We start from the raw sequence: 19,356 nt of genomic DNA on the forward strand, positions 1-19,356 counted from the left end.
CTAGTTGTTTTTTGTCAAACTAATTGCATTTTTATTGATATGCCAGATACATTTATCAACTCTGCTGCAGACTTGAAATGATGTTTCGGGGAACAGGCTCTAGGGATGGCGGTGGGTCGGGCTGCTGCCGCCCCGGTCTGCGGGGTCTAGTCAAATTTTTCCAGCCAACGGAGGAATGTTGGTTGTCTGGCTATCCCGGGGAATTTTTGCACGTAGTCTAGGAAGGGGGAACACATGCTGTAGTACTTGCTCCTGTTGCCAAAACGAAGGGCAGTGATCTTCTCAGCTGCGGCAATGTCCCAGCACTTTTCCCACCACATTGGGATCGCTGGGCCTTCGGGGAGTTTCCACAGCCTAGCAATTGAAATCTCGGCTGCTGTAAGTAGGTACGTGCAGAGGTCCGCCAGCCTCCGTGTCATCGGAAATTGTCCCTCGCCCGTGTCGCCCAGCAAGACAATGCCCGGGTCCCACGGGATCGTTAGTCCGGTGATGAGTCTGATCGCTCCAAGACTTCCTTCCAGAATCTGACCGACTCCGGGCAAGTTCACAGGAGGTGGAATAGCATTCCAGTGTCCGCACAGCCTCTCCAGCAACCTGATGGTATAGAGGGGTTGCTTTTGTGCAGAGTCTCTGGTGTCAGGTACAAACTGTAACCAACCTTTATTGCCCCCTCTTTGTTCGTGACGCATTTGGAGGCTCTGTGGGTTCTCGTCCAGATGTGGTTCTAGCTTGCCTCGTCCAGTTCTCTGCCTATATCTCACTCCCATGGTTCCATGTACGGTTCCTTGGAGTTAGGGGGTGCTCTGTCCAACAGCTTGTATAGGGTTGAAATTTTCCCCTTAGGCACGGTCGCCGTTAGGGTGCCTTCTAGTGCCGTAAGCTCCCTGTTCCCGTGCATCCTGTTGAATCATGTGACAGCCAATGTCAGAGCTGGGCGTAGTGGAACCTCTCGCTTTCCGGAATCCGAAATTTCTCTTTGCAGTCTTCAAAGGTGAGCAGGCAGCCCGCTGCATAGAAGTCTGCTATACACTTCAGTCCACCTGCCTTCCATTTAGAGAAAGCATGCTGTCCCAAGCCTGGGGTAAAGTCAGGGTTCTCCCAGATCGAGGTGAGGCGACCCACTGTTCTCCTGCAGTTCCATTTCCTGGCCGCACGTTTCCAGCTATCTACCGTGTTCCTGGTTGTCATGAGAGGGCCTGCGTTTGTGGGGTTCCTGGGCCAGGAGATGTGTGGGAGAGATTTCCAGAGGGTACCGACTCCAGTCCTCCTCCAGCTTCAACCAGTGGGGTTTGTTGGTGCCAGGTTGCCACGTGAATGCCGCAGAGAGTTGGGTTGCTAGGCAGTACCTCTCAATTTCGGGGACACCCAAGCCGCCGTATCCAGGGCTTCTCAGCAGGACCCTTCTGGTAATGCATGGTTTCTTACCCCCCTCCCCCATATGAATTTCCAGATGCTTGCCTGTAGTTTCTGGCAGTCTTTCTTGGGGATCGTGACCGGGAGGGCCGCACAGTAGAAAAGCAGTCTGGGGACCAAGTTAATTTTTAGTGCTGCGATTCTCCCCAACCATGATATTTCCTGGCTTTGCCAGCGGAACATTTCCGATAACAGGTCTCTGAGCAGGGGTGGTAAGTTTAGCTTATAAGTGCACTCTGCGAGCTTAGGGAGGTGGATGCCCAGGTAGCTGAGGTGAGATCTGGCCCATGGGATAGGGAGACTTTCCGCCAAGCTGTCCATCGCTGCTCTGGGGATATTGATGCCCATTGCTGTGGATTTTGTGAGGTTGATCGAAAACCCAGAGGCTGATTTGAAGCTGTTCAACTCCTCCTATAGGGCTGTGAGATATGTGTTCAGGTGGGATACTGTTAGCAGCACATAGTCCGCATATAGGGCCACCTTGTAGGTTTCGTTTTTGAGCTTGAAGCCCTGATCAGCGGGTTCTGGCGAATTCTGGTGGAGAAGGGTACCATGGACAGCGCAAAGACAAGGGGGCCAGGGGGCAACCTTGGCGGGCACCCCTGGTGATCGTGATTTTCGGGGATTTGATACTGTTTACTCAGAGTGACGTGGTGGGGTGCTGGTAGTTTGCCATCGTCCTTTTTAGGAATCTAGTGCTGACGCCGTGGTGCTGCAGTGTCCTGCCCATGTAACCCCGATCGAGCATATCGAAGGCCTTATGCACGTCTAGTTATAGTATTGCCAGCTCCTCTCCAGATCTGTTATCAGATTCTATGATATTTAGAGTGCGTCTGGTGTTGTCGAGGGTGTTGCGGCCTGGGCTGAATCCCGTTTGGTCCAGGTGGATGAGATCCGGGAGGATTCCAGCCAGTCTGCGCGCCAGGAGCTTCGAGAAGATTTTGGAGTCCACGGTCATCAGTGCTATGGGGTGATACAATGTGCAGAGTTCCGGTTTCCCCCCAGGCTTCGGTATCAGGATCGTGACTGAGTCCTCCATGGAGGGGGTGACACGGCCCGTTTCTAAGAAGGTGTTAAAGAGGGAGGCCATCTGGGGGGCCAGGATGTGTGCGTACTTCTTATAAAAGTGGGCAGGCAGGCCGTCCGGGCCTGGGGCTGTATTCTTCATTGAGCGAATTACTTCAGTTACCTCCTCTGTGGAGATGGGAAGTTCCAGGGAGTCGAGTTGTGGGTGTCGAGGCTGCACTGGGGTTGTCTGCAGGTAGCGGGTATATGACTCCTCCTTCGTGGGATTCCCCGACATCACACTCCTGTGGTGTTCAGTCATGATGGCTAGCTTGTCTGTGTCTGTGCAGCAGGGCTCCCCTTGTCAGTCCTGTAGGACTAAGATATTGTTCCGCTGGTGTACTTTCTTGAGTTTGTGCAGCAGCAGACAATTGGCTTTGTTGCAATTAAAAGGTAATAATACTGCTGTGTGTGCCAAGGGTCGAGCCGTTCGATCCAACAGGTGCATCTCCAGGGCTGCATTAGCTTTGCGGAGATCTCTCCACGACCTTGCCGATTTGCACCCTTTGTATCTAGCTACATTGTCCGCCACCTCCGATTCCAGCTCCGCTAGTTTGAGTTGGTGTCTTCGTCTGTGTGCCACCGTGCAGGCGATGGCTAGGCCTCGAATCACCGGTTTCATGGCGTCCCACACCGTTGCCTCCGAGGGTCCCTTGCCTGTATTCTCTGCAAAGTAGTTAGTCAGGGCTTCCGGCAGTTCTTGGTTAGCTGCTACATCTAGGAGGATATAATCCTGTAGCTTCTAGGCCCTCTGCAGTGGTGATGGCAGGCCGTCTATTTGTAGCTGCATTATCACTGGGGCGTGGGCCGAGATTATCCTCAGACCAATGTGGATGTCAGAGATGCAGGGGAATAGGGCGCTTGAGACAAGCAGGAGGTCTATCCTCCAGAAACCCCTATGGACATGTGAAAAAAAGGTGTAGACCAGGGCACTGTCGTTTGCTAGCCTCCATGCATGGATCATTTCTGTCCCCCTAAAGAATTCCGCAAACCCCAACGCCTTAGAGAAGTCTGATCTGGTGGGTGGCAGTGTCTTATCAGCGTTGGAGTTCGGGGTGTGGTTGAAGTCGCCCCCAATCAGCAATTTACCTTCAGCGAATGTGGTGATCGTTGGGAGGATCTTGCGCAGAAAGCGGTCTTGGGCGTTGTTTGGGCAATATATCGCTGCTATGGTGATTGAGAACTCAACAAGGAGGCCTTTAAGCAGTAAGAACCTGCCTCCCGGGTCACGTTTGACTGTGATGTTTGATAGGGCTATCGATTGACTGAGCAGGATCGCTACCCCTCCCTTCTTCGGCCCGGATGATGCGAAGTATTTCTTGGGATACCGTCGGTACCTGATTTGTTTCTCGTCCAGGGTTAGCAGGTGGGTTTCTTGAAGGCACATGATGTCCGCTTCGAGTTGGGCTAGGCAGTGTTCCACGGACTTGCATTTCCTGGAAGGGTTTAAGCCTTAAATGTCCCATGTAATCATGGTGAAGTCTTTAGTAGGAAATGTCATCCTGGAGAGCCACGCTTGCTAGGTTCCGAGAGACCGGTCACCCCGAGTGAGTGCTTCGGCCCTAGTTAGTTTTGTTGGGGCGCTTACTCTTGAGAGCAGGGCCTCTGATCCTTCGACGTCGCCTCTCTACACAAGACCAGGACCGGTGGGAATAAAGCTCGCCCCCGTCGGGAGTGCAGTCTTGCAAGGACGTGGGGTGTTCGTATTAGATCTTGTTCTGGTACTGTGGACTCTGTCCAGTACCAGGGGAGAGTCACCCGGGAGGGTCAGGATGAAGTGAAAAAAGGTCGCACACATAGCGTTCTAAATCCGCGTCCAGGATGGAGGTTGGGACTCCTCTCAGGAGTAGGTTGCGGCGGGAGCGGTTCTCCGCTTCCTCCTGCTTGAGTTCGAGTGACTGGCTTCCAGTGCAGTCAGTCTATCTGCCCCTTTCTCAATCTCATAATTGTGCTCACACAGGGTGGTTTCTGCCTCAGCCTTCCTCGTCTCCAGTTCCCCCACTCTCTCGTCTAAGATCGTTATTTTACTTTTCACCTCTTCGGTGCCCTTCTGAAACTTTGTGGAGCGCTGACAGGAGATCCTGCAGGTCAGCTTTCGTGACCGCCTGAGCGGTAGCCTCTCGGGGTGGCTCTGTGCGGGCGTCTTCAGTGTTGGCTTCCGCTGTTTCCGGGCGGTCGCCTCTTTTGGGCCTTTCTGGGGTTGATAGCAGGGCCGCAATGTCTGTTTGCTTGGATAGTTTCTTAGTCATCGTGTGGACCAACTTGTGCCCAGGGTGGTGCTCAGAGACCTCTGTGTTCTCAGAGGCTGGGGCATCAGCAGGGTTCCGGGCACTGGGTGGGGTGTCCCCGGCGTGTTGCGGGCTCCCTGGATTTGAAGTGTTGCCTTGGCTTAGGGGAGCTGCTGCCGGGAGTGTATGGCCAGCGTAAGCAGGGGGACGCCCGGATGGTAGCGGGTTGTTTGGGTGTCCTGTGGATAAGTGTGCTGGGAGGCCGGTTTGGCTGTTACATGGGTGAGGCTGGATCGCTGTGGCTTGTCCTGCTGCAGATGCCTGCTGGGTCTGCAGGTTCCAGGATCCCCAGGCTATGTTTGGGTGGGTGGCGTAGCTACCCTGGTTGAAGATGTTCAGCTGCACGGGGGGAAGCAGAGAAGCCTTTGCCATAGGACCCCACTTCAGGGGTAAACCCGCTAGGCCTCCTTAGAGGGTTCCCCCCTCCGGAGCAGGTGAGCGTGTTCCGCTGCGTGGACTGGCCCACCAAGAGGAGCCGCCGGTGTTGCCTCACCCACGGGTGCTGTACTGTGCGCCGGCTCTCAGTGGGTGCTGGAGGCTGCTTTTGGGGTCCAGGTGCTTTTAACCAATATGCTGCCTATCCATTTGTCAGGGTCTCCCTGACCCCCAGTTGGTGGAGGTGAGAATAGCCGGGGTCCCTGTGTTCCCAACTGGGGTTCTGGACTGCCTATGTGTCTTTGTGTCACTTTATGTGTTGATTTGCGGGGGAATAGCTATGGAGGGTGCTCCCAAGCTCCTCTATGGCCCCCTACAGTCCCCCTCTGCGTTGGATGATTGTGTTGGGTGCGGCGTGGGTCTGCTCACCGACCGTTGCTCGTGCCTGGGCGATTGTAGAGCCTGCTCGTGTCAGGTGGGGGGGTGTCCGCTGGTTCCAGACCTTTTTCTCCGCACAGCTCCTCCGGCCTCCTGCCCCCGGCGTGTGAGGCCCCTTTCCCACAGAGCCACTCCGCACTGGATCAGTGCGTGGCCACTCCGGTTTGTCTCTGTTAGGCAGAATCCTATGCAGTTCCCTTAGGGAGCAGTACAGAAGATTAAGGCTACAGGTATGAGCAATAAATCCCCTTTGGTATCAGTCTGTACCATAAAGATTTAGTTGGTAGCTATGGCTAAGCAGTCAGACTTATCTCAAGAGGGAGATGAGCAGTCTTCAGGGTTTACACAATAGGACTATAGTACCATGGCACAAGGAAACACTGACCAAGGCTTTGTATTAACAAGAATACATATATTTATTTTACACACTTCTAGTTCAACACATTAATCACAGTTAATAAAGCAAGTTAAAATCAGTCAAGAAAAATATACACAACTCCCTAGTCAAATTGTAGACAAGTTTGAGCAAGAGTGAAAACTGAGCAAACCGGCACAGTGAAAACCAAACACAAATGGCACTCTAGCAATTTCTCACAAGGGAGGGAAAGCACAAGTTATACAGAACTATCTTCTTATACACCCTAGCAACACTTCCCAGAAGTTTGTGGACAAGTTTAGGCAAGGCAGTACTTTAGCATAGAGAATACTTAAATGAAAACCAAGCAAAATGGCACTTCACAAGTTTTAAAAGTGGGAAGGAAAGGGTGGTTATAAGAAGTAGGTGCACCAACACAGTTCTAGTTGAGAAGCAATCTAGAGAAGGCAGTTCTAACAAATTTAACCAGAGTCAATAGGCCTGTGCCAGAATCAGTGGTACATGGCAAAGGGCCCAGGAGCAAAATGTTCTTGTAGCTGCAGTCAAGTCTTCGGTTAATGATTTCGAAAAGGTGGATGCAGCAGGTGAAAGACAATGTTTAGAAGATAGGGGTGGCCTACCCAACAGGTAGGTAAAGGATTTAAAACACCTTTAGCACTACCACACGAAAAGGGCGGCCTGGCGGAACAATGTACCTTAATATGAAGAAGTGGCTCCTGCGGTGGCGGTTGTTCCTGGTAATTCCTGCAGTTCGGGTGATCCAGCAGAGGAAGAGGGACTCTCGTCGTGGAGGAAGGTTCGAGTTACTGCAGTACCCAGGGATGAAACCAGCCATGGTGCTGCCCGACGAATAAAAGGTACGCTCCTTGAAATCACGGTCCAGGTGGACGGGTGCCTGGCTATCCGGTCTCCGAGTACAGGGTACTGGCGATTCGACCAAGGCCGGTCCACGAAGGCGATTGGCAAACTGGTTGGCCCCACCAGCTCAAGGGAAGAAGGCTCTTGCAGATGAAGATCTTCTCTCGTCGTGTGGAGAAAAGTGGTGAGACGCTGCAGCAGGGCTTCAACGGTGGTTCAGTCGTTGCAGATGTCTTCGGCTTCTCTCCTCTTCGGCTTCTTTGTTCCAGTGGCAACGTCTTGCTCTTCCAGTCCTCAGGACCCTGCTTTTATGCAAAAAGACCCCCATTCATACAGCCTAGCTGTCACTCACACAGTGGAGTGGTCATCTTGGCGGGAGACCCTCCAGCCTATCAGGACAGAGTGCAACATGGGTTGCTGAGGCAACCCTGTCCAGGGGTCCTACTCCCCCCTCCCACACAATGGACCCACCCCAGACTCAGTGGCGCCGAAAGGAGGGCTTCTTGGCAGATGCTCGCCAAAAGGATGAACAAAGGATCCCCGACCTGGGTTAGGAGTTTAGAGAAAGACACGAGAAAGAAGCTATATTAAAGTTCTGGCAAATAAAACATACCGGAGTATGTTAGAGGCTGTCAGAAAATGCGGTAGCCTCGAACAATGGGGAAATCCCATAGGGAAATATTTGCGGTTGAATATTTACGGTAGTAACCACTGCCACCAACCAGAAACTTTTGAGAGAGGGACTGTACGGTACCCTCTCGGAAATGAACACCAGGGAAAAACTATTAACCCTTCCCAGCACCTCCATAGTAAGATGGGTTGTACTGGTTTAGTTCATAAAAATTGACTAGTAAAGTCAATGGGGACTTTACATGCCCTGGGAGACAGTAGTCAGTCCCAGGGTATGGAGTCTATGTTTGGGGGTCACTATGACACCCCTGTGTCACTGCACTGAGGGTGCTGTGTAACACATGTGTATAAAGATGGTTCCTATGAGGGTGAGAAAAACCCCATAGACATTAAACACAAAAATAGCCTAGAACACACATAGCAAAAATGCCTAAGAGTGGGAAAAAGCGTCTCACTCTTAGCAGGAGAAAAAAAAAAACATTCAAATCCAGCAAAGCTGCTGGGGGACTCTATAGGTAAGGGAAATTAGCCATAAGATGGGAATTCTCCCTAACAGTCTCCGCTTAGCAGTTCCCCTCTGGGTGTTGAGCAGCTCCGGCTGCCCCTGGAATCCAGCGGTCTGCTAGAGCCGCCAGTGTACTGTGTGGGTGGCCCCACCAGCCTGGATGCGGGCTGGGGGCTACACTGGGGCCTGGGTAAGTTGCTCTTGCTGCTGCGTTCACCGGGGGCTCAGGGTTCCGTAGACCTCTGCTCCTCTCCGCACTCTCCCTTCAGGGGAAGATTAGCCACTCCATCAGCCGCTCCTTGCTGCTGCTCTGATCCTGGAGTTGCTGCCCACCGTGGGCAGGCCTGTACCATGCTGCAGACCCCAGTCGATGCATGGCAGAGATTTGCTTGGATTGGGTGGCCCACTAGGGCTGCTGGTGCTGGGCCAGAGCTGCGTGCGGGTGACCTCTTCACTTAGAGGATGGGCTGGAGATTGCTTTGGGGACGGGGTGGCTTGCCCTTGATGCTGTATCCTCCGGAGGTCCAGGGCTACCCGGGTCACTGCATGAGTCCGCAGTCTCCCTTCCCGGGGAGGTCCGCCGTTTTGTCCTCCCGTCTGCGCTGCTCCTCTGCCTGGATCGGGTCCTGGTTTCATCCAGAACTCGGCTTTGCTGCTGGCTGGGAGACGGCCATTGTGTGCAGCCCAGTCACAGTTGTTGATCACGCCGAGCCCTCGGCAATCGCACTCGGGGTTCCGTGGGCAGTCACTTAACTACACCCTCTCCCTTCCAGGGAGGTCTGGCGCTCTTATCAGCTACTCCGCACAGCTGCTCTTCTCCGACCCCAGGCGCTGCCGCCCGCTGGGCGCTGGCCAGCCCGCATCTCGCTGTAGGGCCCCAGTCGCAGCTCGCACGGTCGGTGCATGACAGGGCCAGTTCGTCTCGGATTCACCGGCCCCGACCCTTCAGGGTGTTGTGCTGCTCCGGTTATGTGTGGGTCGGGCGGCTTGCTAGGGCTGCCGGTGCTGGGTCCGCCATCTCGTCGCCGCCTTCCTCGCTGCTTCGCCTCATGGAACAGAACAGGGTTTCACCCAGAACCCGGCGATGCTGATGGCTAGGAGTCAGTCATTGTGTGCAGCGCGGCTTCAGTTATCGAACGCGCCTCAAAGGATAGTTCAGCCAAAGTATTACGATTCGGCACGTGGCACCAGCCGGGAGCTCTCACCGAGCCTCTCTGACCCCCATGGCTCCAAGCCACGCCACCATTTATCAACTCTTTTAGGAAACCTTATGAATTGATTGATGCTAGATTTCAATTGATTAATTACTAAATCATTACAAAGTGCATAATTATTCAGAGCAGTCAACATCCTCTGGAGACCAATCAGGGTACAGTCCAACAATATAACATAATCTACCTATGCTAGCCAACTACGGCGCTCTCTTCACAATTTAGGGTTCACAAATGATGCCTCCTTCAAGGTTTTATGTAGATAGGCCAAATATAAATTAAATAGGCAGGGGGCAAGTATGCATCCCTGTCTGAGGCCTTTTCTAATTTTAACAGAGTTAGAGAGATTCCCTTCTGCATCCATTCTGATATGTATTTAGTTGTCCTTATGACTATTCTCTAGCATGGCCAACAAGGAAGAGGGAATCTCCCAACGTCTCAAATAGTGCCACACGATCTGCTGATTTATAGTGTCAAAGGTCTTGGAGAAGTCAATCACTTCTGTATACAGAAATGTCTCTTTATTGGACCACGCAATATCTCTCAGTGTGGCCATAACTGAGACATTTAATGAGGTCCCCATATTTTTGGGAAAACCTGTCTGATGTTTATGCAAGATTTATTTTTGCAGAAATCTACTCCTGCAATTTCTCCGATACCATAGCAGTAAAAATCGTACTATCTGCATCTAGAAGAGCGATCGGTCAGTAGTTCATAGGATCCAACCGATCGCCAGTCTTGAATATTAGGACTACAAAAGAGTCTCCGCGTTTCAGGTAGTTTATGGGTGCACAAAATGTCTTCAAATAGAATATTTAGAACCTCTGACCACAGTTCTTTGTTTATTTTGAGGACTGCGTTCTTGAGACCCTTGGTTCCTGGTGCTCTAGATTTAGAGGCCTAAGTTATTAAACGTACCACATCCATTTTCCACAGATCTTCCCCACAAACGTCCACCCTTTTTATATATGGTACGTTCATGCTCTGTCAATGTGTGCGGCAACTAGTTTCACTAATGGCGCAAGTCTGTAATCCACTGCAACTGATATTGTTCCTCTATCAGGCTCCAAAAACAACATATATCTTTTTAAATCAAACCAGTTAACATGTGTTCCCCATCTTTTTGGAATTATTCCTGCCTGTGAGATTGAAGCCAGTTTTTGAAACCTATCAATTTTTCTCTTCAACGCCATGTACAAATCCTTTTCTGGCATAGATTTTCTTAACTTACTTAATTACCTCTTGCTGTCTTTTTTCTCACTCCTAACTGCGTTGTCAAACTTACGTAGATGTGGTTGAATCGATTTTATTTGGCATAATGGTTAATCCATATCCCCCAAGAAAATTTTAAACCCCTTGCTTCTACAGCTGGCCTGAAGAAAACCCATGTTATTTCCCCAAAAATAACTCTAGGAGGAGCCCCTTTTCCTAAAATTCCTAATTCGATTTCTGCCACAATTGACAAACGTTCACAATGATTGCCCTTTTTTATTATTGTTTCAACCAGGAATGTCACTATCATCATATTGTGCTTGCTGAGGTATGTTTCCTTCACCCTCAGATTAGTACAGTTTAGTCAGATTAGTGCATATGTGTCAGGAGTCTGGCTGGAGAGCACAGGGCAAAAGCGGTTTCTCACAGTATGTAGATTAGTGGAGATTCCTCAGGCAATGCTAGTATATAACAGGGTACATAGCATGCTGATCAGAGTTGAGACAGGTATTTGCAAGAACTGCAGAGGCAGGAGGTCTCCATGGATTAGGGAAAGCCTTTGGGACCGTACCAGCAGTTTACTCATAAAAACTGTCAAAGAGCAGCGTTATGACTTAGGCCTGCCAAAGAGACTGTTGTACTCAGTGTAAGGGTAAAAGTGGAGACCATATACTGAGGTAGTTAAGACTCCACAAAGGACTAGACGAAGCCAACAGAAGTCTTTCCCATATCTGATCTGAACGGAGACGAACCCAGGGGTCCCACTGTAAACAGATTCAGAGCGGACGCACAACAGTGGATCAGGATGTAATACAGCTGGGAAACAGCATTGATAGAAATAACCAGGTTCAGATAGAGAAACAAAGCATAATGCATAGATTGGAATATTAGAATACACAAGGCAAAGGACTCAGACAAGATAGGTCGCTGCCAACACAGCAAAAACGAGGGGTTCAGAAAACTCTGAGTACTTAAGAACAGGCACTAGAAGTGAAGTCTGGTAATATTGCAGGCAAGAAACAAACAGGAAAACTTCAAGAGACTGGGATTGCAGAGAGAAAGAAAACATTGAGGCAGAAACAGGACAAGTCTGTGAAGCAGAAATGCTTACAGAAAACAGGGTGGTTGCAGAAAGTCAGAAAAGATATCAGCAACTAACTGAATGTCTTGAACAGCAAAACATGACAAGGTTTCAGAAGTCAAAAGCTGGAATTCATGGAAAGGTTCCAAAAACAGGCAGACTGAAAAGCAGACTGTAGAGGGTGCTGCAAAGCAGCAACAGAAAACAGGATTCAAAAAGCCAAAATCAGGATATTCAGGAAAGGTTCAAAACTCGACACAGGGGCACAGAAGCATGACTACCAGTAGAAGCAGTTGACTGAATAACTGCTTCTGTTGAAAGTGAGCTTATAAAGTCCCTCCCAGCCCAACAGGATGGAGCAGATTGCAGTCTCAGGAAGCTGTGATCAATTAAGCCCAGCCCTGGCCTTAGTAGCCTGCAGCAGTGGATTGTAATTAGGGTTTCTCCAGCTCTGTGCAGCCTAGCCTACAGTAGCTTGGAACAAGTGAATGCAATGGGGGCCTCTCCAGCCCTTAGTAGCTTGCTGCCAACAAATGTACTTAGTAGGACTCATCCAGCTTGCTGCCTCTTGGACAACATACATGTACCAGAATACATCTGCCGGTTTAACCCAAACCCCGGAATGGAGCAGGAAATTAGATTGGTCCAAAACTGCAACATTAAAACAATTAAAAGGAATGCAGAGGCAGTTTGTAGGTTTTAACTTTGCAATTATGCCATAAACAGAGCCTCTGAATGCATAGATATAGCCGTGCTGTGTGGCAGGTGGGTAGGATCCCGACATGTTAAATAAGGATCTCAACATTACCATGTAATCAATCACTGATGACTTGGTCCCCCTTTTCCATTTGCAGTTAGTTTCCAAGTCACCTGCAATATTGCCATTAGCAATCATGAAATCCCATGCAAGAAACAGTGGGCCCCATTATAAGAAGTGGGCCTCATTGCAAGAAACATGGCATTCCGGGAACTATGGTACTGGTAAGCATGCCGGTACCGTAGTTCCCAGACTGCCATACCACGAGCTGTGCTCGCGGGCGCCTGCGGGCAGAGCGGTACCCATGATCACAGCATGTCGGATGCACCGGCACTGTCGTTGACGGTGCATCCGACGTCTCCATTCCCATTGAGCCCTAGGGGGCGGGTGCCAGAAAGAATGCAACTCCGCCGGCAGCCGTGCCGGTTTTACAGGCACGGCTACCGCAAGGGTTATAATGAGGCCCAGTGTATTCCATTTACCTTTATTTAAGCATGCAGAATTTCTAACCAGTTGTGTATTAAAATCACCAGCAAGTACTATGTTTGCATCATTATAGCACCTCCAATCTCCCAGAATTGCTGTTATCTTCTCCAAGTATTCATCTAAGGCCATCACCACAGGGTTCCAATACAAATTAATTAAAAGCACAGTAGCATAGGAGCCCTGTAGATTATTTTTCTTTTAATCTTGTTTTATTATTTTCAAGGTATACAGTACAACAAACCCACAACCTAACCCCACCCCGCCCTCCTTCCCACATCCCGACAGAAAGGAAGCACTGTACATTTAACATATGCAGGTAGACATCACAATTGTTGATAGAAAATGATACATCAAGTTGAATGTTTGTTTCTAAAAAAAGTCTCAGTTACTTACCTTTAACTGTATTTCTCCAGCATTGGTATCTTTCATAGATTCACATGCTTGAATACTCCTGGTCTTCGGACTGGGAATCCTCTGTAATTTAAACAACATAAACACTTTTTCCCCTATGGGATCTGTGTAACCCTTCACTTGTGGAGTCCCTTCACCTCCTTTGGTCCTTTTAGAGCCCAACCAATGTGGTGGCAGGGCTTAGGCTCAAGCCCAGTCAGATATATATATATATATATATATATATATGGTTAAGTTGCAGTTTCCATAGGAAGAGCACTTTTTGGGCGGCTTATAACTTCGCTCTCCCTGGACGAATCCTCACCAAACTTTGCAAAAAAAGTGTATGGCCCACTCTGAATCATTTTGCAGGAGTGAGGATTCATGAGGATTCGTCCAGGGGGGGGGACAAAGTTATAAGGGGGGTCCCAAAACTTCTTTTATTCCCATAGACTGAATGGGGAAAAAAACTTTGCTCACGCCTACAGCCCAAACTGCTGGATGGATTTTTACCAAATCGACCAGGAGCAGCGGCTTGTTTTTTTTTAAATGACCAAAATGTAGGTCACAAAAAAATTAGTGATATCTGTGTTCGGTCCGCGGACAGACTTCCCTGTTCGCTCCGCAGACAGAACGGGGATTGGGTGAGCGGCTTGCGTGATATCCGCAGACATCCGACATGCCCTCCCATTGGCTGCGGTGAAGCGTGCAGTGCATCGTATTTTGAGAGACACCCGCCATCTTTGTTTGTCGCTTGAGGAGCGGGATCTGCAGCCTGCATAGTAAGCTCAGGCCCTGTGTCTTCCTCCCGTTCCCCCAGCCCGCTCATGGCCGTGTCTTCCTCTCATTCCCCCCACCCACCGCTCATGCCCCGTGTCTCCCTCCTGTCCCCCCCGCCCATGCCCCGTGTCTCCCTCCTGTCCTCCCCACCCCATCTCATGCCCCGTGTCTCCCTCCTGTTCCTCCACCCCCACTCACGCCATCGCCACACGGGGGCCTGCGGAGGGCCGAGGAGCGGGATCTGTGGCCTGCACACTAAGCTCAGGCCCCGTATCTTCCTCCCGTTCCCCCAGCCCGCTCATGGCCGTGTCTTCCTCTCATTCCCCCCACCCCCCGCTAATGCCCCGTGTCTCCCCTGTTCCCCCCAACCCCCGCTCATGCCCCTCCTGTTCCCCCACCCCCCGCTCATGCCATTTGTGTCTCCCTCCCGTTCCCCCCACCCCCTGCTCATGCCTGTGTCTCTCTCCCCTCCACCCCCCGCTCATTCCCGTGTCTCCCTCCCGTTCCTCCCCCACCCCCCGCTCGTGCCCCGTGTTTCCCATGTTCCCCCCCACCCTCCGCTCATGCCCTGTGTCTCCCTTGTTCCCCCACCCCCTGCTCATGCCCTGTGTCTCCCTCCTTTTCCCCACCCCCCGCTCATGCCCCGTGTCTGCCCTGTTCCCCCCCCACCCCTGCTCATGCCCCGTGTCTCTCTCGTGTTGACCCCCACCCCCGCTCATGCCCCGTGTCTGCCCTGTTCCCCCCATCCCCCGCTCATGCCCAGTGTCTCCCTCGTGTACCCCCCGCCCCCCACTCATGCCCCATGTCTCCCTCGTGTTTCCCCCCACCCCCGCTCATGCCCAGTGTCTCCCTCGTGTTCTCCCCACCCCCCGCTCATGCCTCCTGTCTCCCTCGTGTTACCCCCGCTCATGCCCCATTCCCCACACCACCCGCTCATGCCCAGTGTCTCCCTCCTGTACTCCCATCCTCCGCTCATGCCCCGTGTCTCCCATGTTCCCCCACCCCCCGCTCATGCCCCGTGTCTCCCTTGTTCCCCCCACCCCCCGCTCATGCCCCATGTCTCCGTCATTTTCCCCCATCCCCCCTCATGCCCCGTGTCTGCCTTGTTCCCCCCCACCCCCCGCTCATGCCCCGAGTCTGCCCTCTTCCCCCCCACTCCCCGCTCATGCCCCGTGTATCCCTCGTGTTCCCCCCACCCCCCGCTCATGCCCCGTGTCTCCCTCGTGTTGCCCCCACCCCCAGCTCATGCCCCGTGTCTCCCTCGTGTTCCCCCACCCCCGCTCATGCCCGTGTCTCCCTCCTGTTCCCCCACCCCCGCTCATGCCCCGTGTCTCCCTCGTGTTATTCCCCACCCCCGCTCATGCCCCGTGTCTCCCTCGTGTGCCGCCCCACCCCCCCATGCCCCGTGTCTCCCTTGTGTTACCCCCACACCCCGCTCATGTCCCCCTCGTATACCCCCACCCCCCGCTCATGCCCCGTGTCTTTGTGTTCCCCCCATCCCCCTGCTCATGCCCCGTGTCTCCCTCGTGTACTCCCCACCCATGCCCCGTGTCTGCCTCCTGTACCCCCCACCCCCTGCTCATGCCCCGTGTCTCCCTCCTGTTCCCCCCACCCCCCGCTCATTCCCCGTATCTCCCTCCTGTACTCCCCACCCCCCGCTCTTACCCCGTGTCTGTCCTGTTCCCCCCTACCCCCGCTCATGCCCCATGTCTCCCTTGTGTTACCCCCCGCGTCTCCCTTGCGTTACCCCCCGCTCATGCCCTGTCTCTCCCTCCTGTTGCCCCCACACCCCGCTCATGGCCCGTGTCTCTCCCCGTTCCCCCCTGCTCATGCCCCGTGTCTCTCCCCTGTTCCCCCGCTCATGCCCCGTGTCTCCCTCCTGTTCCCCCACCCCCTGCTCATGCCCTGTGTCACCCTCCTGTTCCCCCCACCCCCACCTCCCTCCTGTACTCCCCACCCCCGCTCATGCCCCGTGTCTGTCCTGTTCCCCCCCCCACCCCCGCTCATGCCCCGTGTCTCTCCCCTGTGCCCCCGCTCATGCCCCGTGACTCTCCCCTGTTCCCCCTGCTCATGCCCTGCGTCTCTCCCCTGTTCCCCCACCCCTTGCCCCGTGTCTCCCCTGTTCCCCCCCCACCCCCGCTCATGCCCTGTGTCTCCCTCCTTTTCCCCCCCACACCCCACTCATGCCCCGTGTCTCCATTGTTCCCCCACCCCCCGTGTCTCCCTCCTTTACCCTCGCACACCCCGCTCATGCCCTGTATCTCCCCTGTTCCTTCCCACCCCAATCATGCCCCATGTCTCCCTCCTTTTCCCCCATCCCCCGCTCATGCCCTGTGTCTCCCTCCCGTTCCCCCACACCTCCCGCTCATGCCCCGTGTCTCCCTTGTGTTACCCCCACCCCCCGCTCATGCCCCGTGTCTCCCTCCTGTTCCCCCCCACCCCCCGCGTCTCCCATGTTCCCCCCGCTCATGCCCCGTGTATCCCTCCTTTTCCCCCTCACCCTCCACTCATGCCCCGTGTCTCCTCTGTTCCCCCTCACCCTCCACTCATGCCCCGTGTATTCCTCCGTTTCCCCTCACCCCCCGCTCATGCCCCGTGTATCCCTCCTTTTCCCCCATCCCCCGCTCATGCCCCGTGTCTCCCCTGTTCCCCCCCCACCCCCACTCATGCCCCGTGTCTCCCTTGTGTTACCCCCCCAACCCCCGCGCATGCCCCGTGTCTCCCTCCTGTTCCCCCCCACCCCCCGCTCATGCCCCGTCTCTCCTGTTCCCCTCACCCCTCGCTCATGCCCCGTGTCTCCCCTGTTCACCCCCACCCCTCGCTCATACCCCGTGTCTCCCCTGTTCCCCCCCGCTCATGCCCCGTGTCTTCCTCTTGTCCCCCTCCTCCTATGATGCCCCTTGTTGACCTCTTGTTCTCCACACCGCCCGCTGATGCCCTGTTGTGTTCTCTTTATACACTCCGCCTTCCCTTTCCATGGTGGCCATATTGGTAAAAAAATTTCCTTCCTACACCGGGATGCCGCAAGCGTCCCGGTTTGGGAAGAAAAATCTTTTTTTACCGCCCTTTTTACCACCCGAGGTTCCCACTTTGAGGACCTAAGATGCCGAGGTTCCCACTTTGAGGACCTAGGATGCTAATGGTCTTCATCTATTGAAAAGGACGATATGGTTAAGTTGCACTACTAAAAACCTATGAAATTCAATGAAAAAACTTTGTTAAAGGGACGTTATGGTTCCAAGTAAAACCGAAAAACCCTTGAAATTCGCCAGTTATGGTAAGCTAAGCAACCATAACTCGTGCCACCACCGTGCACTGCTAAGACTAACACCCAGGACATCAAAGATGACATCACAAATATCATTGAGCAGCCACTGAGGCCAGGCATTTTGGAAACACTATTGGTGCAGACTTCAGCCCGAAGGGAAGTACCTTGGACTGGAAATGTTGATCGCCAACAGTGAACCGAAGGTACTGTCTGTGGAACGTTTGGATGGGGACATGGAAGTAGGCGTCCTCCAAGTCTAGATTTGTGAGGAAATTGCGCTTTTTGAGCCATGGGAGGACAAGTTGAAGGAAGGTCATCTTTAATTTTAGACAACAAACAAACTTGTTGAGGGCCCGTAGATATAGTATCAGGTGCCACTGGCCATTTTTCTTCCTTACTAGAAAAAAGTGGGAGTAGAATACTTTTCCCCGCTGTAGAAGTGATACTCGCCCTAGGGCGACCTTTAGTAAAAGCTTGGCAGCTTCTTTTTTTTCGTTGGCGGTAGGCGAGGTGGTGGTAGTTGAAGAAAGTCTATGGTATGGCCCCCTTTTATTACCTGAAGCATCCGTTTGTCCGATGCTATGGTGTACCAATGGTTCAGGTGCCGTGAAATGCATCCTCCCACCGAGGTGGAATGTGGGAGGCGCCCTGGGCATGTGTCAGTTCTTTTTGGCCTGGCTCCTGCCTTAGCTCGAGCCCTCTTGCCACGTTGGTTGTGGTACCTGGAGGAACTCTGTTGATATCTACCTCCCGATTGATAGGAGGTTGAGGAGGACATTTGACCATGGAAAGACCTGCCGTACAGGTCGTACTTGGAACTGGCATCTCTAAAGGGGCGAAAAGGACATCAGTCCTTGTCCTTTAAAGAGCTAATTGCCCTAGCGGTGTCAGCTTTGATGCCCTTCAAGTGGTCATCTAGTTTCTTTCCAAATAGGCCTTGTCCATCAAAGGGCATGTCTAGGATCTGAGCCTGTACCTCTTGTCTGAAACTTGTGGCCTTCATCCAGGCTTGCCGTCTCAAGACTGTGCTGTGTGCCATCTGCCTGAAAAAGCAGTGAGCGATGTTCACAGAGGTGTCGATCATGTGGTCAGATAATGGGAGGTGTTTGGTGAGACGGGACATACGGAGCAATAATTCTCTACCCAGCCCTGCCATCATGGCCAGGGCGTTTCTGGCTTGTACTGTCAACAATGCTGCTGTTGAGACCTTAAGCCCCATCACCTCAAGTTTACACCCCTCTTTATCGGGCAGAGCTGTGAGGGGAGAGGCAGAGTTTTGCACTCTTGTCCTTACCGCCACCTTGATAACAGTCGTGTTTAGGATGGCCTCTGAGGCACAATGGAGCCGAGGTCGGCGCTTTATACTTTGTTTCCGGTCTAGCACCCAGTGCCGGAGTGGAAAGAGGAGTGGCAAGGATTTTCTCACCCGCATCCCAAATAGTCTCTAGTATTGCTATAGTGGTGGTGGTGCGGCGTTGCTTGTCCCTGTACTCATAGAGGACTGATGCATTCTCCTCTGTGGCGACTTGTATATTGAAGATTTCTGACGACTTGGCCATGATGGAGTGAAAAGAGAGGATATCATCTGGAGGTGAAGAACCACCCGGTGAGTCACGTTTCTACTGGTTCTCGATAACAATAGAATCCCAATCGTCTGGATCAGTGTCTAGAGCGTATTGAGGCAGTTCACCTTCTTCAGGCTCATCGTCGTGTGTCTTAGTGTCAGAAAACTCCCTAAAAGGGTCATCAGGTTCATTGGCATTGTCTGCGATGTCGTCAGGCCATTTAGAAGCTGTAACTGAGGGTGTGTTGTGCGCACTGGTTCTTTGAGGGGATGACCTAGGAGGAGATGGGGTGCATCTCCTTTTTTGAGGCCTGGGTAACCCGACGTAGTGCAAGCTTTGCCCTTGGCCACTGCTAACTGATGAAGACCGCCAAGGCAGAGGTGAGTGGCGTGGGTAACAATCTGTAGGAGACCTGCTTCCAGTGCGGTGCACCCGTGATGTGCTTCGCGAGGGCCTGCTTACTGGAACTGCTTGGATGACAGTCTGGCCCTTTGTCTCCTCTGGAATTCATCCATAATTCTGCGCATCAACTGCATTGGAGTAGGTTCGAAAGGGTCTGCCACGTCTTCCATTATTGGTTGCCAGTGAGGACTATTCTCTTTAGGCTGTACTGGCAATTGCTCCTCCCCCTCTGAAAACTCCTCCTGCAAGATGTCAG

The 19,356-nt window shown here is 52.6% G+C and overlaps 1 protein-coding gene across 4 annotated transcripts in view; it reads right to left on the reverse strand.

Annotated features, from left to right (window-relative positions):
• Positions 1 to 19,356, reverse strand: part of USP30 (ubiquitin specific peptidase 30) — a 1,160,327-nt gene that overhangs the window by 545,125 nt on the left and 595,846 nt on the right. The window lies entirely within an intron of this gene.

This window comes from Ambystoma mexicanum, chromosome 10, assembly GCF_040938575.1.
Source record: "Ambystoma mexicanum isolate Mex_15411 chromosome 10, UKY_AmexF1_1, whole genome shotgun sequence".
In the NCBI taxonomy this organism is placed as follows: domain Eukaryota; kingdom Metazoa; phylum Chordata; class Amphibia; order Caudata; family Ambystomatidae; genus Ambystoma; species Ambystoma mexicanum.